This window comes from Triturus cristatus, chromosome 9 (assembly GCF_964204655.1).
Source record: "Triturus cristatus chromosome 9, aTriCri1.1, whole genome shotgun sequence".
NCBI lineage: Eukaryota > Metazoa > Chordata > Amphibia > Caudata > Salamandridae > Triturus > Triturus cristatus.
The window spans coordinates 185,823,048-185,830,367 of record NC_140592.1 but is presented as its reverse complement, the minus strand read 5'-3'; the positions used below and the strand labels follow the sequence as shown (position 1 = coordinate 185,830,367).

Here is a 7,320-nt window from a genome sequence, read left to right as displayed (position 1 = left end):
GCAAGGTAATCAAACAGTGCCAAAGTTAGTAGCAAAACCAAAAATGCTTTCCAGACACAGTGGTAGACACCACACACACACTGAAAAAACTAAAGGTTCTATGGAGTTTTCTGTGAGGAAGAAAGGGAAGTTTTAACTTAGGTATTAAAAAATAAACTTGGAAATTCACAGAAAAAGACCTACTGTTTTAAAACCGAAAAAGCACTGAAATTCAACATATATACATAACTGCCATGTACAACTTGCACTGGTGTACTGAAAGACATCATCAGTGATGTAATATGTGCGATCATAAGCAGTGCATCCTAGGGGTGCAAGTTATACCATTGCCGGTGGCAAGGCTCTGAGGCAAACCCCTGTGGGCTGCCAACCCCGGGCGCATGTGAGAAAGAAACAATTACCTGAAATAAAACATAATAACATAAGTATTTGCAAAGCACAAGTATCTTGGCGCTGAATAACAGATATTTAGTGTTACCCAACGATACTCATTTTATTTACTGCAGATGGATGAAAGGTTGAGTTGACCCACCGGGATTTGAACCTGTGACATGAGGCCAAACACAGTTCTCTGAAGTAGATGCATTAGTCCACTGAGCCACCAGAGCCTGCTAGTACAATGTTGTGAAGTAGATACATTTAATGTTATAGTTTTCAGATATTATTAATCCCGATAACTATAATAGTGTATGTATGCACTTCTCTTTCCCAGTTTGCAGGAAAGCTTTTGTTTGTCGTTTGGCCTGTGTTACTCTTCATGGAGAAAACCACCCTTACAAAGTGCTCCTTTCTAATGTGTACCCTGCCAGCAAAGTAAAAGAAGTGGATTGTATTTACTTTCAGCACTGTTACTTTTCGAAGTAAATTTTGTCTAAAATGAATAAAGTATTGAATTACATTCAGTCTGTAGTAAGTGGACCAGTCTGTACTCTAATACAAACGTTATTTATCTTTCTTTCTTTCTGTGAAACCATCATTCCAGGAGGAAAGAACAGCTACTCCCTGAGTAGAGGTATGTTACACATATTACTTTACTGCAGGGAGCGGGGAGAGAGAAAATGATAGTTTACTTTAATGCAAAGTACATATATTTGTCCCCTATTTGTATATTTCAGGCAGCTCATGGGTCAGTTTCCAAACCATCCTGGTTGAAGGGTGGCAGCAGTGATATTTCAGTATGACACTCCCACTCATTTTCATCTGTGGTGACAAGACTTTGAAGTTCTTGTAGGTTGTAGGTTTTCGATATTTTGGAATTGATAGTCCAAGATTCAACTGCATCCTGTTTTGTGTTTTTTTACCAAAAGGTCTATGAAAATGACCTGGCAAAGCACATAGGGCTGGCTTTTCCAAGTTAATGTGCCCCTTTCTGTGACTTTCTGGAATGTCAAACAAGGCATATAGGAAGAAGGCAGAGAAAGAGGCAGGTTGCACAGAGACAAAGCAAAACAATTCTTGTGCATCGGTACATTTGTAAATACATGTGTTTTCACGCATAAAGAAAGCCTGTCCGTAGACACACAACAGCTTACCTGCTACGACCTTTTTGCCCAATCTGCAATTGGAAATACCTATATCATATATTTATAACAAATCAGACTTTTATATGAAGGATTTCTGCATGACTGCTGTATTTGACTTCTGCTGAAACAGCACATAAAAAGGCGTGTTTTCCTCTGCAGTTTAGCTATAATAATGCAATGCATCCTGCCAAATTCGCCTCGCTTGTCATTTCATAATGGCAATCATATAAAAGTCTAAGGGCCTGATTACAAGCAGGCCCTGTCAGATGCAATATTTATTGCAGCAAATAAAAAATTGACACTGAGATGGTCAGAATTTATGGAAAGTTAGAATTATCGCAAACATTAATAATATGTGGATTTTAGTGTTAACCGCTCAAAAATCCGCGAATCAGGTAAATACCGGGCCCTTTTCTCCTTTTAAATTCTGGCAGGTGTGACGTGCTGAAATTTTATGGAAGATGTGATCTTTATCGCGCCTGGTGTAATTACCACTTGTAATCTCATTTCCTGTGCAAACAGGTGTCTGTGTTTACTCTGAAATTAAAATGTAACAACCCACTAGTATTCTGGCCCCATGCAGGCAGCATTCGGGTTCCACCACACTCTTCTCAACAATCGCTACCTCCTGGGGTCCCATAAAACCCCAGAGCAGACGACCTTCTGCCAACCTCCTAATGGGATGTATTTAGAAAAAAGGAAACTACCAACACAATTTTGGGACCAGCTGTGCTAAACAGAGCTGCCAGCATACCACAAGCTATCAAAATGAGCGAGTGTCTCACATGCTTCCTCTTCCATCACACCTTCAAGTGCTGCGTCTCTTACACAATAAATGCACCTCGGTGGTCATCATGCATAACTTGGAATCGCTTCCCACATAGGCTCAAAGCAAAGACAACACACCTGTGTAAATATAGAGGAAACACACTATATGATAATTGTCCTTATACACCTGGCTTCTCTGTTTGCGAGGCATTTTTAAATGGCTGGTTGCACACATGCAATGATTACCGGGATCTTTCACGGCTTACAATGGTTGCTGTGTTGTATATTGCTCTCTCTTTAACAGCCAAAGGGTCAATATACTTCTCTCAGAGTAAACAACTCCCTTTTCTCATGCTAGCCTTGCTGTGAAGTTCAGGAAGGATTTCTTCACAATGGCGTCTGTAACTGAATCAGAAACCTGGTTATGTGGAAATTGCGAAAATGATATTCCTCAAGGCAATTACACCATCCATGAAATACACTGCAAAATAAATATTGATGTATGTACGTTTTGCGGAGAGCCGTTCCGGAAGTCTGAAACGGAGAACCACATTGACACAGACCATACTTAGGTGCTCTGTAAGTGTTAGACCTGGCACCTTGGCGTGAGTCTCCCTTCCACTTTTTTGTCGCTGTGCCTCATGTGTTTTGCTGGTGTTAGCTGCTCAGAGCACTGTGCCACTGCCAACCAGTGCCACAGTGCAAGTGCTCCCTATTTAAAATGTATATGTTGGTTGGATTCCATGATTGGCTTATTTGGTTTACTGTCAGACCCCAGTAAAGTGCACCAGGAGTGCCAGGGCTTGTAAATACAAATGCTGCTGGTGGGCTTGCAGCACTGGTTGTGCCACCCACAGAAGCGGCCTGGTAAAATGTATCTAAGGTCTGCCATTGCAGAGCCTGCGTGCAGTCTGGTACTGTCATGCTGACTGGGTAAGTGCAGACACTTGCCAGTCCCTAAACCTTCCCTTAACTTCATATCAGTCACCCCTATGGTAGGCCCAAGGGCAGGGTGCATTGTAAGCATGAGGTAGGACAAGCCCTGATGTGTGTGGCATGCATGTCCTAATAGTGAATTACAGCCATTTTCTTTTTTCACTATTGTAAGGCTACCTGTTCTCCATAGGCCAGAATGGGCTGTTAGAATTGTTACATTCTATGATCCTAACAGACCCAGGGAACATGGTAGAAATTCGAGTTTAGTATGCCTGAACTCAGAATAATAAAATACATCTTTTAGTAAAGTTTATTTTAATATTCTGTGTTTGCAAATACAACTTTTAGAAAGTTGGTATTTGCTTGCTTGACCATTTCAGCCCGCCTCTGCTATGATGTGTATCTGCCTGTCTGGTTGTTTGAGTGACAGGGCTGGGCAAACCCAGAGGGGCAGGGCTAGGCAGCCTGGTGGTGAATAGGAAGATTGGCAGTCAGATGGGAGGGAGGAGTACACCTGGGCTCTGAATAGGGTTGTGCTCTGCTACCACAATGCTGGCTCCACCTCCTGCGGAGCGGCTGATGACTCTGCCCTGCACCCTGAATAGAAAGGCAGAGTCATGTCAACAGAGTGCTCAAGAACGGGTTTGGACTGGGCAAAGGCCCCTCAACCCCAGAGGAACAAAGGAATTAGGGGTATAAGTATTGGGACCCTGCTCCCAAGAAATTAGATCCTGCAGCAACAAGGAGAACCTCTGCCAGAAGAGAAGGAACTGGGAAAGATGTAGGAGGAGTAACTGTCCCTGACCTGGGGGATTGGCCTACAGTGGTTGCCTTGCTGCTGAAGGAGAGGAGAAAGACTGATAAAGATTTTACTTCAACTTGTGCTTTGAAAAGATCTCCAAGGGCTTGAACTGAGCTTGCCCCCTGAACGAAGTCCCAGGACCAGTGGACTTCATCCCCAGCTCCCCATGGTCTTTTGGAAGTGCCTGCTCCTGTTGTTGGGCCTTCTGAGGGACTGCGTGCCGCAAGGAGCTGGAAGCGCGGCGCAAGGAAGAGAAGCGTGCCGCCGTCGGAGCCGCTGTCGTCGCATCTCGCAAAGGGTGTCGCCGCTGCAGCATCGCATCGAATGGAAGCGTCTCGCATCATTCCGGAAGTGTCTCGCAGCGCCGAAGAAGCGTGTCGCCATCGCAGCCATCGTAGCTGTCGCATTGCACCGCAACGAGAGAAGAGTCTCGCATCGAGGAGGAAGCGTGTCGCCATCGCAGCCATCGTAGTTGTCGCATTGCACCGCAACCAGAAAAGCGCCTCGCATCCACGGAGAAGCGTGCCGTCGTCGGAGCCGCTGCTGTCGCATCTCGCAGAAGGGGTGTCGCCGCTGCAGCATCGCATCGAGCGGAAGCGTCTCGCAACGTCGGAGAAGAGTGCCGCTGCCAAGGCCGCTGTCGTCGCATCTCGTCAAGGGTGACGCCGCTGTAGCTGACACATCGAGTCGAGCCTTCTTGCAACATCAGAGAAGCGTAACGCATCTGGAAGATCCCGTCTTTATTTCTTTTGCACCAAGAACTTCAACACATCTGCATCGCTGCAACACTTTCGTTGCTCTGCGTGTCGCATCTAAGGTACATTGACTTAAAGTGTCGCATTTAAGAACTTAAGAGAAACTAAGCAATCTTCTACCAGCTAAGCAACCGTATTGTGTATTTTTAATCGTTTGATGGTCTTGTGATAATCCTGTATAAAGAATCCTTATTTTTAATATAAATACCTGTGTGGTGTCCATTTGTAGTGTTGTCACTGGGTTACTGTATGTGTTCACAAATGCTTAACCTATAACGCTCTGAGATAAGCCTTGTCTGCTCGCGCCAAGCTACCTAGAGGGTGAGCAGGGGTTGTTTTAGTAGTATAACCCCTTACCCTGACTAGAGGAAAGGTTCCCTGCTTGTCACAAGTTCCTACCTGTGCCAACCAGAGAACCCGGATTCTAACAGTAAGTGTAATATGAAGATGGAAAAACGTCATCTTCAGGCCCACAAGGTCTCAAAGTGCCCTTTGTGCTCTGCACAGTGCTAATACTGTGAACTCGAGTTGTTGCACAACAAAGTAAGCGACCATGAAAATTACTGTGGCACGCAAGCAGAATGTTGCAGCAGTCTTGGTCGCAATGTTATGGTGAAAGATTTACCAGCACATCCTACCATTTGTGAAAAAGTGACTGAAGACCAGAAAATAAATAGTGAAAGATTTCTTTCCCGTTATAACCATAGGGATAATGGTGAGGACCTGGTTTGTTTCGCAAACAATCCAAAACTAGCTGAGAGAAGATCACATAAGACCTCAGCCAAGGATACCCAGACAACTTCAAAGCCGGGTTTAAAAAATAAATTACCAGTCATTGGAAGGGGGCGATAGGAGGCATGCACATACCATGCATGTTGACCAGAACCTATTTGGTGAACAAGGAAATGTGCAAAGGAATCTGTTCCCTGGATTGACTTCTCCTGGATGGGAAAGTTTCAATTCTGATTATCTGTTGGCACTTAGTCTCCAAAATGCGTTTCCTTCCAGTAATAATGTGGACCAAAAGACAGACCGCTGGAGAGAACTCTATTCTAAAGATCGCAGTCCATCCAAGTACATTCAAGAACACACCACCAATGACCTTTTCTCACACAATCTTTCTATTCCAGTAAATAATATAACTGAACCAAGATCCAATGATTTTCTGCTGCCTTGTGAATTCTGAGAACTCATTCCAGAGGATGATCTCATTTTGCACTAAACTGGCTGTAACCCTGGAAATCTCTTGAATTCATTCAGCAAGAGAAGCAATTCTCCAATTCACCAGCTGGAATATGATGGACAATTGAGAACAATCCTTGACCAGACATCAGACCCATTGAAAAAAATCGATTAGCACTACTGTTGGATCCATTACCTAATCAGTCTGACGGAAATATCATAATTCCTTGTGAATTTTGTGGAATCAGCTACAAAATGATGAACTTTTTACCACCAGAACCAGTGTGATTTATGCCCATGCACTGCAGAGCCCAGAATGCGATCATGGGAACCTCCAGCGTTGCTTCCTAAAAAGGATAATCTGGAAAAACAAATCCCCGCAGTGACGGATGCAGCCTCAAGGAGATGTTACACACAGAAGTCTAAATGATCAGGGCAGCCTATTCACCCATCCATTAGATGAGCTTCCCATCACCAGGACAAGCAGTCACAGGCCTTCCAACGCTGCAGGAGTTAGAGCGCAGTCCAGAGCCCATGTGTTGAACAGGATCCATGTTAATAGAGATGTTCCCATAAATAATGTATGCAAGTCATCCACAACACAGACCACAGCGACTCGTTCTTCTGAAAACAACCAGTGTGAAAACTTCATACAATAATTTTTTAGGACGAGCTCCACCTAGAAGGAGGAAAAGGTGGAAGGATGATCTATCCACATATTCTACAACTCAGAACAATTTTGACCATGCTGGCAGGAACACCAAGATTCAAAAAACAGAAAACTGGTGCTGGAGATGTTGAGAAGAAATAATTATTCAATGAGACTTACAGGGACCTAAGAACATATCTAGCACCAAATTGACATTGCAAATTTTTTTAAACTGCTATGCTTGGTGCTCATTTATCACAACATGAACTTTTCGGCTGACTTTTCATTCTGAACAAAGTGTACTTTCTACGTATTTAAAATCTTTTTTAAAGACAGTGGACAATTTTGTAAGGAAGTATTTTTACATGAGAATATAAGTTGGAGAACACAATATTGCATCCTAATTAGTTATCCAGAAGAAATGTGTAAGTCTTCAGTAAATGTCTGGAATAGTCCTGTAGTGACACCTATGTGTAGTGATCATATGGAATTACCTTATTGTGCCTGTGCCCTGTATAGTCCTTTTCCATGTTTGTGTTGTATTTCAAAAAAGAAAAGCCTGCATCATGGTCTCTGAAACTGCCCTTGATAATCTGCAGTCTCTCAGTGTTTCATATTTCACTAAAAATGGCTTTTCATGCTAAAATAAATAAAGGAATACTCTTCCATAAAAAAAAGACTCCCTTTTCTCACGGTCAAAAGTTC

The 7,320-nt window shown here is 43.3% G+C and overlaps 1 pseudogene; it reads left to right on the top strand.

Annotated features, from left to right (window-relative positions):
* The first annotated feature begins 2,683 nt into the window (after window positions 1-2,683).
* On the top strand, window positions 2,684-6,396 carry LOC146797606 (TRAF-type zinc finger domain-containing protein 1-like; annotated as a pseudogene).
* The last annotated feature ends 924 nt before the right edge of the window (window positions 6,397-7,320 follow it).